This window comes from Helianthus annuus, chromosome 8, assembly GCF_002127325.2.
Source record: "Helianthus annuus cultivar XRQ/B chromosome 8, HanXRQr2.0-SUNRISE, whole genome shotgun sequence".
Taxonomy (NCBI): Eukaryota; Viridiplantae; Streptophyta; class Magnoliopsida; order Asterales; family Asteraceae; genus Helianthus; species Helianthus annuus.
In genome coordinates this window covers 51,028,434-51,039,337 of record NC_035440.2, presented here as the reverse complement: position 1 = coordinate 51,039,337, position 10,904 = coordinate 51,028,434, and the positions used below count along the sequence as shown (strand labels likewise).

At 38.9% G+C, this 10,904-nt stretch overlaps 1 pseudogene; it reads right to left on the bottom strand.

Annotated features, from left to right (window-relative positions):
• Positions 1–6,982: 6,982 nt before the first annotated feature.
• LOC110870005 lies at positions 6,983–10,627 on the bottom strand (annotated as a pseudogene).
• Positions 10,628–10,904: the final 277 nt, after the last annotated feature.

Below are 10,904 nucleotides of genomic sequence, written 5' to 3'. Positions count from 1 at the left end.
ATGGGGTTCTATCCATGGGGGTGCGCCCGATGGAACCAGGGGAGCAATATCGGTATGAGCGCATCAAAGGTCATTTTCTGTATCCCCCTGCTGGAGCTTTTGCCAATTCTCCTACTGCAACCGAAGGTGCGCATCTACCTAACCCTAGGCCCTTGCGAGCTGTGACTTCTGCTGGGAAAGAGATTCTTTATCTTTCCAGCGATGAGTTTGTAGGGTCTTCAAATGGGGAGCTAAGTTCCTGGTCTAACATCTTTGCAGGTGTGTTGCGCGACCTTGGCACCGATCCGGAGGAGAAGAAGAAGAAGCCAAGCAAGAAGAAGAAGAAGAAGAAGGTTATCACCATTGATCCTGAACCAACCAGCAAGAAGGGCGGGAGTAGCAGCGTGACTACTGGTGCCTCTGAGAAAGGTACTCTTCGATTCCGGCAGAGTAACTTAGAAGATTACGTAATTGCAAGTGACTCACTTGAAGGCTTGTCGCGTATAGGCGAGAAGAAATCCAGCGCTGCTGGTTCAAGGAGTTCGGGGAGCGCGGGGTCGAGGAACCCTGATGCTGGCGCTACTCCCTCCTCTATCGCTCTGGATGAGGAGGAGGAAGAGGAAAAACAGGAGGAAGATCCTGCTCTCAAGCTAGTGAGCCGGAAGAGAAGTAGAGAGGAAGTCGCTGCTGAGCTTAAGATGGCACAGAAGGCTGGTGGAGTCCCTGTGATAGGGAAACAAAGTAGTCTGCGCTCTCTCTACAAATTTTCTCCGGGTTAGTTTTATGATTTCCTTCATGCTCTTTAATGAAATTTCTTTTTAACACTTGGATTCGGCAGAGGCCAAGAAGAAGACACCTAAAAAGAAGGGTGTTGAGTTTAAGGACCCCTAAGAGCCGGCGCAGAAGAAAACTAAGTTTATGATCAAGCCTCTTAAGTCTGCTGAGTTGGAGGCTGAGAAAGAGAGAGAGAAAGAAAAGGAGAAAGAAAGAGAGAAGGAAAAAGAGAAGAAAAAGGCGATTGGGAGGCCTGTGGTTGATAAGCCGAAGGAGACCGAGACTGCTGCCACTACAGCGCCGGAAAAAAGGCAGGGTCCAGAGGTCGTTCATATTACAGGGCTTGACCAACCCCTTCATGAAAAAGAGAAAGGAACTACTCGGGGGAAGGGACCCGAGGTTGTTAAGCCAACCAAGCCGGCGCAGGTTGATGCCCCCACCCAAACTGCTCAAGTCACTTCTGTTGCTAGGGGATCGGCTGCTACCGCGCATAAGGAGACTACCACTACTGCGGGTGGCGCAGGTGGTACTGGAGGGTCCATGCCACAAACTCCTATCGGTCCTAAGGATACCTTAGGCGATATTTATTATAAAACCTACACCGAGGAGGCTCGCGGTGATGCTCCGCACCAAGCTCCATGGCGTTTAAAGCAGAATGACACATTTTTGGAGTTTGGGCCATGTCGCGATTGGTTTTTAAATTCATTCCCTCCCGGTGAGGTTAACCGGCAAAGGGCGCGAACTCACGATGGGTTATACCATGCCTACGTGGTTGGAGAAGCCAATACCCGCACCGCTAACCACCAAATCGTGCGCGAGTGGCGTACGATGGTGAAAGAGCGGGGTGATTGGGAAAATATCGTGATCGTTTGGTAAGACAGGTCAAGGACTTTGAGAAGATGAAAAACTCATTTGCTGAGGGGAAGGCCGCCTTTGATGCGGAGAAGAAATCAGAGGAATGGGGCCGCAAGGGCCTAAGGAGCAAGCTTCGTGTTGCTGAGGAGCTCTTGTCGAAAGAGCGTGCTGAATGGAAGGAGATATGTAAAATGATAATCAGCACATGTACGCAGCTCGCACCAAGATTACCGACCTTGAGGCCCAAAATGCCACATTAACGAAGAAGGTCGAGGATGCTGAAGCTGACAAAGATCGCGTTGAGGTACAACTTTAGCCTTTTCTTCTTCAAGTATTTTACTTGTCAAAATTTTACTAAGTCATTTTCTCATCTCACGCAGGCTGAGTTAAAGGCGCAAGTGGCCAGCAGGGATAAGGACTTGCATGCCAAGGATGTGGAGATTGCGGAGTTAAAGCGTAGATTGTGTGAGCAGACTGACAAGAGCGAATCGTTGGAGATTGATTTGGAGGCTGAACGGGTAAAGGCTGCTACCGCTGAGGAAGCCAAACAGAAGGCCAACGAGGCGCGAGAGATTAGCACCTCTTCTCTTAATGGAGCCCAAAACAATTCCTCTTCTCTTAATGGAGCCCAAAAGAATTACGCCGAAGCTTAATCAATCGTAGACACGCTGGTCTCTGAATCTGAATGGCTGCACAGTAGTGGGGTAGTTTTGGTGAGGTTCCCATCTCATAACTTAGATGTTATTTTGTGTTGTCTTGGTTCTTATCCGCTGTCTTTATTCTCGTTTTTGTAGATCGCTAACTCCATTCTGAATGCCTCCGAGCTGGATGCGGCTGTTGCCGCTCTCAAAGACGCTTCACGCGCGGTTGGGCACTGTGGAGGTTATCTAGAGTGTGCACAACATGTTGAAGAGGTGTTTGGATAGGAGTTTGATGTCAGTCATTGCTCAGTGACCGACCAGGCTGATGCTGCATTAGCCCGCGCAGAAGGGGTTTATGACCATCTATTACTGCCTGTGATGGATTTGATCGCAGAAGCGCTGACGCATGACAACTGGTGTCAGCGCCTAAAGACTGTCCTAGATCCTCCACAGACTGTGGAGTTATCTGATGAGGAAGAAACAACCGGTGGTGATGGTGATGGCGATGGCGGTGATGGTTATGAATTGATGATAGTGTTGATAGGTGTTGTGCCTTGTATTTCTTTGCTTTTGACTCACGTAATCGTTGCGTGGATGCGCTTTTTGAATCTAACTGATGATGTTTTTGCTACTTTTTATGTAATTATTGCGCTGGCGCGCTTTTTGCAATATGATACTTATGCGTGTTTTCTATTTCTCTAGTTACAATTATTGCATTGTTGTTAGAAACTTTGGTTAAGTTAGCGTGAATGAATGTAAGTGTGGCTCGTGTACGAGTGTAACTGCCCGGTATCGCGCTATGATCGCGGAGGACCTTGGAGGCATAACTCAAGAGCTCGTAATTTAGTGAAGTGTTTTCGTGCTAATCAAAAGTTTAACATGCATTTGTAACGTAAAATCCATGATGATAAAAAAACACAAGGCATAACCAATGCTTTCATTAAGTAGCTAGGAAATAGGCGCTAGGCCAACGTACATCACTGAGATAAAATAAAGGGCGTATAGCCGAATACCCTGCATCTTCAAAACCAACCAAACCTGTTTTCGATTGATTTGTAAAATACAAACCATATATTTTGTACCTTGAAGGTATCTAAATATTTGTTTTACTCCATTCCAATGCCTCTTTGTTGGGCAAGAACTATATCTTGCCAATAAATTTAAAGAAAATGATATATCAGGTCGTGTATGGCTAGCAAGAAACATTAGTGTACCAATTGCACTTAAAATATGTTACTTCTGGACCAAGGATTTCCTCTCCATTTTTGGGAGGTCGGAATGGGTCTTTTCCACATCAAGCGGCCTTACAACCATTGGAGTACTCAATAGATGTGACTTTTTTCATATAGAATCTTTTTAGTTGTTTCTCTATGTAAGTTTCTTGATGCACAAGGATTCCACCCTTCATGTGTTCAATTTGTAATCCAAGACAAAACTTTGTCTTTCCAAGGTCTTTCATTTCAAATTCTCTTTTCAAGTATTCAACTGCCTTTTGAAGCTCCCCTGGAGTTCCAATTATATTCATGTCATCAACATATACGACAATTATAACATATTCAGATCCTGACCTTTTTATAAAAATACACGGGCATACATAATCATTTTATAGCCTTCTTTCGACAAATACTCACTAAGGCGATTATACCACATACGCCCAGATTGTTTTAGCCCATATAATAATTTGTTTAATTTGATTGAAAGATGTTCTCGAGAACTAGATTTACATGAGTTTGGCAAGTTAAATCCTTCAGGAAGTTTCATGTAAATATCAGTATCAAGTGAGCCATAGAGGTGGGCTGTCACAACATAAATCGAACCCTTCTTGTATTACCAGACTAATAAGATAACGAAAAGTTGTCGCGTCCACCACTGCAGAATATGTCTCCTCATAATCAATTACAGGTCTGTGCAAAAATCCTTGTGCTACTAATCTTGCCTTGTATCGTACAATTTCGTTTTTCTCATTACGTTTTCGCACAAAGACCCATCTATATCCAACAGGCTTTACACCTTCAGGTGTATGGGCCACAGGTCCAAAAACTTCTCGTTTATTTAGGGAATTCAATTCTGCCTCTATCGCGTCTTTCCATTCCAGCCAATCATTTCTTTGTTTACATTCCTCAACTGATTTTGGTTCTTGATCCTCATTATTTTCCATTACTTGTAGCGCTACATTATATGAAAAACTATTATCGACGTCGATTTCGCTTCGGTTCCATGCCTTTCTAGATATGATATAATTATTTGAGATCTCTTCATTTTCAGGTACCTGAGGTTCTTCTAGAACCATCATGTCTAGTGTCTCTTCTGGAGACTCCTTTTCTTACGTTATTGTGACCTCGAGTTGACCATCTACATTATTTTCCCCCTTTTTCTTTCGAGTCTTTTTATCTTTAGAACCGATTAGTCTACCACGTTTTAGGCGTGCATTAGACTCATTACCAACACGTGGTTGTCCTTGTGGGACACTTATTTTTACTGGAACATTAACAGCTGGTATATGTGACTTAGTCACTCTTTTTGGGTCAGTGAATGCGTCTGGTAATTGATTTGCTAATCCTTGTAATAGACATGCAATAATCATTAAATGTTTGGGATGTAAATTCACCAGTATTGTCTAATCTGATTTTCTTGATGGGGTAATCGGGAAAATGTGCTCTTACCCTAATTAACTAAGCAAGTAGTCGTGCAAATGCCATATTACGACTTAATAGTAGGCACATGTGTGACCATCTAGTTGATGCATCAATTAAGACCACTAAATGGTCCACTAGGAGGATGTATAGGTCCACAAATATCCCCATGTATTCTTTCCAAAAAAATCAGGGATTAAGTCCCCACCTTCATTGGTGATGGGCGAGTAATCAACTTCCCTTGTGAACATGCAACACATGTAATATCCTTAGACTGAAGAATCTTTTGGTTCTTCAAAGAATGCCCAAATGAATTTTCTATAATTTTCACGTCATTGTTGATCCGGGATGGCCTAACCGGTCATGCCATATGATAAAATTTTCTTGGTCTATAAACTCCTTATTTATGACTGCATTTGATTCGATTGCATTAATTTTAGTATAATACAAACCAGAGGCAAGTGCGAGCAACTTTTCTAACACATGCTTTTTACCCGAACTGATATTTGTGCTATGAAGGTACTCATCATGTCCCTCAGATGTAGTCTCAAGATGATATCCGTTTAAATGAACATCTTTAAAACCTATTAGATTTCTTTGAGACATTGGGGAAAATAACGCATTGGTTATTTAAAATGGTGTTCCACCTGGCAACACTACATAAGCTTCCCCAAAGCCTTCAATTAATTTTGATTTACCAGATATAGTACCAACATTTTCCTGTTTGATGGTTAAAGTAGAGAAATAATTCTTTTTCTTAAGAATTGTATGCGTTGATGCGCTGTCTATTAGACATATATCTTCTCCATTAATAAGGATCTTAGTTAAACACTCCATATGCTTCAAAACAAAACAAAATCATATAAATAAAATGTCTAACATGCTTCAAACATAACAAATCCCAAAATGTTTCATACGCATCAAAACAAAACAAAAACTCACACAAAATGTCTTAAAGAAATGAAGGAAATAACATCACTTAAAAACTAATAATTCATATGTAAGGAAAATTGCAAGCATCCAACTGAGTTATATCAGCCATAATATCACCAGAATCCAAGTTAGTTGACTCAATAAGTAAATCATCATAATCCAGATTAGTGGTATCATTATGGTCTTTGTGACCATCAGTGACATCAACATTTGCAACCTCATATGTAAAATTTGTCTCTATTCCTTTTGCTTTGTCTTTGATGGATTGTTGATAAAGTTCCACCAAGTGTTTGGCATTCCACATCGGTAACATGCATTCGATGAAGAACCGACCTTCTTTTTATTTCTTTCATCACTGGAATTATTTTCATTATCATGCCACTTTTGGAGGGTCCCTTTGTTTTTAAATGAACAATATGATAATTTCCTCAGCCACGACCACGGGCATGACCACGACCACGATGATAACCTCGACCACGTCCGTAACTTTCACTTTACGGGATAAAATATAACTACCAACAAATTATCTATAATTTTGTTAAAAATGAAGGATTAAAGCGTAATTAATATGAGCGGATTAAAGTATAATTAGTATTTGAAAGTCTAATTGCCCTCATTTTAAAATGTATCTTATGTATTAAAGCAAAAAAAGTTCTCGACTTTGGGTATCTTATAATGGCTTTATGTTATGCATTATATATATGGTATAGATATAGATTAAAAAAAAAGGTAAATTACACTTTTGTCCTTTATGTTTGAATCGGATAGCAATGGATACTTTTTAACTTCAATAATTACAGTCATAATCCTTTATTTGGAAAATCAGTATATTCTACGCCCTTTGGCCCTAACCAGCTTAAAATTTTCTGTTAACTATGGCATGTGCTTTACACATGAGGGGTAGATTGGTTATTTAACTCATGTTTTTATCTAAAATAAATTTAAATAATAAAATATATCAGATTTAAAAGAAATATACAATATACATATATTAAGAACATAAACCACCCCCTCTCTCCAACCAACACCATCGCCGACACCCCTTTCTCAAATCACTTTTTTCAATACTAAGGGGGTGGGGGTGGGGGTGGGGGTGGTCATCACTCATCACTCACTCATCACTCACAACACCTAATCAAGTTCCGCCGTATTATCAACCATTTTTCCATCACTCACAACTTTTTTATTGGCAATGGTCATCACTCACATCCAACAATAAACCCTCACACCCCCTCACATCCATTTATCACTCAACTTCCATCACTCGTTGAATTTATCACGGAACTTTAATCATCACTCGTGGAATTAGTTGGTAGCGGTGGGAATTTGTGGACTTCCACGCGTGGTATTTGCCCCATTACACACCACCCCCAGTCCCCTAATGAAAATTTAAACTGCTATTATATATAATCAAAACTCAAATCACTTTTTTCAATACTGATTAACAATAATCTTTCATATAAAATCAAAACTCAACTGTTGTTTATTGGGCCGGTCCAATCAATTCGAAGGCCCAAAGCAAAAGAAAAAATTGAGGCCCTAGAGACCAAAATGAACCATTCAAAACGGGTCCAATATGTCACTAGTAAGCCAATCAAGACCTGTCAAATATATCATAAATAAATGGGTCAAATAATGAGGATTCTACAGTATAAAAGGGAACGTTTTAGTGACAACTAAAGTTAAAGAAAATACTTTGAATTTAGAATTAGATTAAATAAATTTCTAATGTAAATATAAGGAAATTTATAATCAACAATAGTTATTAATATGGTTGTTAAAGTGTGAAAGATCAAATAATAGATAAAACAATCTGTTAAAATTTTGAGAAATAGGAATTATGATGAGATCAACTTTGTGTTGTTTCACAGAAATTCCAAACTCAGCTTTCTTTAGTGCTGCCAAGTGCCATCGTCACATAAGCAGTGGCGGACCCAGGATTTTTGGACAATGGGGTCCAAAAAAAAAAACACAAAAAAACGGAGAAACAGGTATCAAACCCATGACCTTTTGTTTGTAAACAAGGGGTTTTACCACTGCACTAGGCTGACTTTCATTGTTATGGGGTCCAACTAAATTATTTTATGGGGTCGATAGACAATTTTATATACCGTTTCTACTACTTTTTAAAAAAAGATTGGGGTCCGGGGACCCCGTTCCTCGTAACGTAGGTCCGCCCCTGCACATAAGTAGCTTTATCCTATGCATAGAATAAATACATCAAACAAAATTAAAGAGGTATGCCTACTGTTTGAAGAAATGCATAGAGAAATAGATATGTTAATATAGTTCAGTTATTTGAAAAAAACTTACAGAGTCGCACATAGATTTCCACTTAACTCCATCTTGCTTCGCAACCTATAATGAACAACAAACCTCATAAAAATAATCACAGCACAATTACAATATAATTGTTTGTACACGACATTTGTAACGCCACATTAGTTATGCCATCCCAAAAAGTATTTTCCTTTGTCTGTCGTACCTATGGTCATTGCCAAACGTTGCTCGTTGACGGGTGAAAGATAAGATGAGTTAATGTTGTTCATTTCCAACCCAGCAGTCTTAACCTCTGCAGACAAATTCTTCGTTTTAGTTGACACTTGTTTCACAAAAGGCTGCACCCGATTGCCGAATTTGTCAACCGTCTCATCTACCTGAAATCAAGTTACATGTTTTTAAGATTCACCATAAATAATCGTACAAAAGTCGATTCATTTTAGCAAAAAATGACAGGTGAATCAGCTCACCTTACGATCAACAAATTTAGGACCTCAACAGGAACATGATGGTACTTGTCGTACGTAGGGCTGACAACGGTCCTAGGGTACCCTCTATCGTCTCCACCTTGGGTTTGAGTGGACCGAAGTTGTTCTTGGCATAACTATATGCTTTTGAAGCATAAAGAAGAGCATGGAGAGTTGCCATTTGTACAAATTGCAGGTACTTCAATCTCTGTTCTTCCCTCTCAACCTGTTTTTAACAAAAAATTATAAATCAATCCCAGTTTTATAAAATTGTTACTTTAATCAAGAAACAATTTAGTTATGGCCTTATGGGTGTTTGCAAAGTCAAACCACTGTTTGCAAAAATATGATTCTTAGTGGTTCAAAAGTCTGTTTGACCATAGTTAAAACATTGTTTGACCAAAGTCTGTTTGACCAAAGTCAAACTACTGTTTGGAAAAAAAAGAACCACTGTTTTCTCCACAAAACACTGTTTTAACCCAACAGTGTTTTGAAACCACTGTTTAACCTAACAGTCGTTTCAAAACACTGTTTAACCCAACAGTGGTTTCAAACACTGTTAAACCTAACAGTGGTTTCAAAACACTGTTTAACCGAACACTCGTTTCAAAAGTGGTTTCAAAACACTGTTTTAACCCAACAGTGGTTTTAACCCAATAATGTTTTAACCCAATAGTGGTTTTAACCCATTGTTTTAACTCAATAATTATATACAAACCCAGCAATAAAATCAAATTCAGATACGTAAAGCTCAAAATCCAAGAACAAACCAGACCAAAAATCATAGAAACAGGGTGTATGGTACACCGTAAAGCCGACAAACTCGTATGTTTTTAACTTGACATGTTTGAGTTGAACAATTGAATAAAAAGAAGCCTTGGTTCAAACACACACCAAAATATATCTTTTAGCCTAAATCATCTTCATTTTTCTACTTTTAGAGCTATTTTCCTATCAATTAAAAAAGCGAACCACAAATTGTTTCATAGCATTATAACAAAAAAAAAAGTTGCATACTTGCTAATCGATTTAAAAGAATGCAATACCTTTGTAACCCTTGGGGTGTGGCATAGTGGTGCACAAAGTCATGTTAATTCGGACTTCCATTTTCGAGCTCGATCCTTGCTGCATTGTAACAACCTGTAACGAATGTATCCAACTTGTAGCTTCTTCTAGATTACTTATGGCTGTTTTTCTTGTAGCAAAATTTATGGGAAGAGTTGAACTAACCCATGGTCTTCCTTGTTTTTTTCCGGCAACGAATTTAGCGAAAAATCAGGCCAAATGGTGTTCCCCAAAACAATAAGTGGTTCATATTGAATCTTTGAATCTTAAGGTGTATTTGTAAGTTGTGGAGCATATGCTTCCCTTTGTGAATTGACTTCTCCCACTACCACGAGCTGCTTTTTCCTCACTCGCGTACTTTTCGCATCAACGATCTAATATAAAAGAACTTGTTTAAGTATATGACTGCAATAAATCTTAAATTGAATTAAAATTGGTGTTGGATTTAATTAAAATTTCCATTCGCAGTAGTTTCAGTTTTACTATAACCTTTACCATTTGATTAAAGCCTTCTTAATCAAAAAGTAGAGCAGAATGTGGTTTAGATTACCATAAAAAATGTACTGAAGATGAAATTTGTTATTGCAACCTGAACGCATATTAATCCCAACCAAACTGAGCGGGTTTAAAAAGTGACCAGTTCAAACAAAACAAAAAAAGTCAGAACAAATAAAGTCTATCTATCAAAACACCTACTGAAAAATAAACTTTATACCTTTTTTGCTCGCATGTGTAAGAGATTACTTTGTGTCGGGTCTTGAGATAAGCAGGGTAATAAAAAAATTGGGTTCTATTAGGCTTTCACCTACAGACAGTTCTTTCCTGCCAAGCATACACATATCATTCTACATGCCATAAACATCCATTATAAAAGGGTGAAACATCCAAAAGACGGATTTTAAAAAGAGTATAAAAAAGACATGAAATGGAAACAGTATATACAAACCTCAAGCGGGAAAAGTGGTTTAGAAGAAAATACAACAGGTGTTACTTGTTCCATTGTCATAGAAGGGTCTCCTAAAGAATTGTGTCGTGGCCCCCGACCCACCCTGGACGGAGTCGGGGCCCGCGATGCAGATTTCAGTGATACCCGTGGTATTTAATTTATACGACAGCGGAAGTCTTTTTACAACAGGATCTTTTCACCGGAAAATATGCTCGTTTTAATATATTACACAAAGTTCTTAAGGGATAAATCCCATAATTTACAATAAGTTGATTTCACACAGAAATCTTTATTTTTCAGAACATGTTTTATTTATTTATTTACACTGAGC